We start from the raw sequence: 2737 nt of genomic DNA on the forward strand, positions 1-2737 counted from the left end.
AAGAAACTCCTAATTTCAGTTGGAGATGTGGGTCTAGGCCAATTCTGCACTGCCTCAATCTTCCGAGTATCAACTTTAATCCCATCACCGGACACAATGTGGCCTAGGAACGCCACAGACTTAAGCCAAAACTCACACTTAGAGAACTTGGCATACAACTCCTTGTCTTTCAAAATCTGAAGAACTGTTCTGAGATGACTAGCATGATCTTCTTCATTCCTTGAATATATTAGTATATCATCAATAAAGACAATAACAAACATATCTAAATAAGGTTTGAAGACTCTATTCATCAAATCCATGAAAGCTGCGGGCGCATTGGTCAAACCAAAGGACATGACCAAAAACTCATAATGACCATACCTTGTTCTAAAAGCTGTTTTTGGGATATCACATTCCCTTACCCTTAACTGATGATAGCCTGATCGAAGGTCAATCTTTGAAAAACAAGTGGCACCCTGAAGCTGATCGAAAAGATCATCAATCCTCGGAAGAGGGTACTTGTTCTTGATGGTAACCTTATTCAACTGGCGGTAGTCTATACACATTCTAAGGGAACCTTCTTTCTTTCTCACAAACAAAATCGGAGCACCCCAAGGTGAGACACTCGGTCGAATGAAACCCTTTTCTAGGAGATCTTTCAACTCTTTCAACTCTGCTGGTGCCATTCTATATGGCGGAATAGAGATAGGACGAGTATCTGGAATAAGATCTATGCCGAAATCTATTTCTCTCTCAGGAGGAATTCTGGGTAGATCATCAGGAAAAACTTCTGGAAACTCTCTTACTATAGGAACCGACTGGAAAAGAGGTATCTCAACACTAGAGTCATGAACTTGGACTAAGTGATAGATACAACCCTTCGAAACTAACTTTCTTGCCTTAAGGTACGAAATAAAACGACCCTTAGGCACTATTGAACTGCTACTCCACTCTATGACTGGCTCATTTGGAAACTGAAACTTGACTGCTCGAATTCTACAATCTATCGATGCATAACAAGCATGAAGCCAATCCATGCCTAGAATGACATCGAAATCTACCATGTCTAACTCAACCAAATCAGCCTTGGTGTCCTTGTGACTGATGGAAACGGGACAATCACGATAGACTCTTTCCGCTAGAATAGACTCCCCAACAGGTGTAGAAACACAAAAGGGTTCACAAAGTCTTTCAGGAAGAACCTCAAACTGGTTTGCAACATAAGGAGTTACAAACGATAAACTTGCTCCTGGGTCTAGCAAAGCATACACATTAAAAGCATAGACTTTGATCATACCAGTGACAACATTCGGAGAATTCTCTTGCTCATGGCGACTGGTGATAGCATAAAGATGGTTTGCTCCTCCACCGGTACTAGAACTAGCTCCTCTAGATGCCATCCTGTCAGGGGGAGCAGCTGGAGAAGATTGGGCCCTGCTGCCCAAATTTTCATTACTTTGCTTATTCTTAGGGCACTCCTTCATGAAGTGACCCTCTTGTCCACACCTAAAGCAACCTGTCTGGCCTTGACGGCACTTCCCTGGATGAACTCTACCACACTTAGCACATGCAGGAAACGAACTACCTCCGCGTGCCACACTACCTGAAGATTGTGTTGGTGTAACCTTGAAGTCCTTCGAATTCTGACCATTATGTTCCCCTCTATATCTGGGTGCAGGTGCTCTAGCAAATGATGGAGCAGGTCCCTGCTGCCTTTGCTGAAAGGAGGAACGGTTTGGATTTCCTTTCTGCTGCCCGGACTCATTCCCGATCTTAGCTTTCTTGTTTCTGAACTCTTCTCTGTCCCTCAGCTTCTCTTCCTCAACCTGCTGCACATAAACCATTAACCTTGATATGTCCATGTCCCCGATAAGCATTGCCGCCCTACCTTCCTTGCTCGACAACCGAGACAGCCCAGCAACAAACAAACTCATTCTATTCCTCATGTCCGCAACCATCTCCGGAGCATAGCGGGATAGTTGTGTGAACTTCAAACTATACTCATGAACACTCAAGGACTCCTGCTTAAGTGTGAGGAACTCACGTACCTTAGCCTCTTTCAATTCTCGAGGAAGGAAATGCCCCAAGAAAGCTTCTTCAAAACAGGCCCAACTCGCAGGTGGTGCATTCTCAACTCTGCCCCCTTTCCACTGGTCGAACCAAGTTCTAGCAACATCCTTCAATTGATATGCAGCTAGTTCAACCCGCTCAGTATCTGACACATGCATCACATCAAAATCTTCTTCGACTCTTCAATGAAATTTTCTGGATCCTCAGTAATGCTCGAACCCGTGAAACTCGGAGGATTCATCCCCAAAAACTCACGAATCCTTGAAGTGTCAGCTCCTTCATGTCGAGCTCCTCTTTGCTGACCAATCTGATTAGTTACAGCTTGACTCAGAATTCTAATTGCCTCCCTGAACTCGGCATTAGAAACTTCCCCTTGATCTTGCACTCTAGGTGCATCAGGTAACTCTTGCTCATCAACATAGCGTCTAGGAAGACGCCCTCTGCTAACTCTTCGTGGGGGCATGACTATCTGAAACACGCGCAAGCGCGAATTAGGAGGAAACTCTTTAGAGATAAACTTTAACGCACAAGTTGAGTATGAAAGAAGTGAGAAATCTTCCTAAATGTTGCAGTTTCCCAATTATAGATGTGGCGCACTTCACACCGATAACTAGGACTCTACAGACACGGCTTCATAGACTTCCTAGGACTCTTGAACTCTATGCTCTGATACCAAGTTTGTCAC

Source organism: Solanum stenotomum, unplaced genomic scaffold (assembly GCF_019186545.1).
Source record: "Solanum stenotomum isolate F172 unplaced genomic scaffold, ASM1918654v1 scaffold6101, whole genome shotgun sequence".
Taxonomy (NCBI): Eukaryota; Viridiplantae; Streptophyta; class Magnoliopsida; order Solanales; family Solanaceae; genus Solanum; species Solanum stenotomum.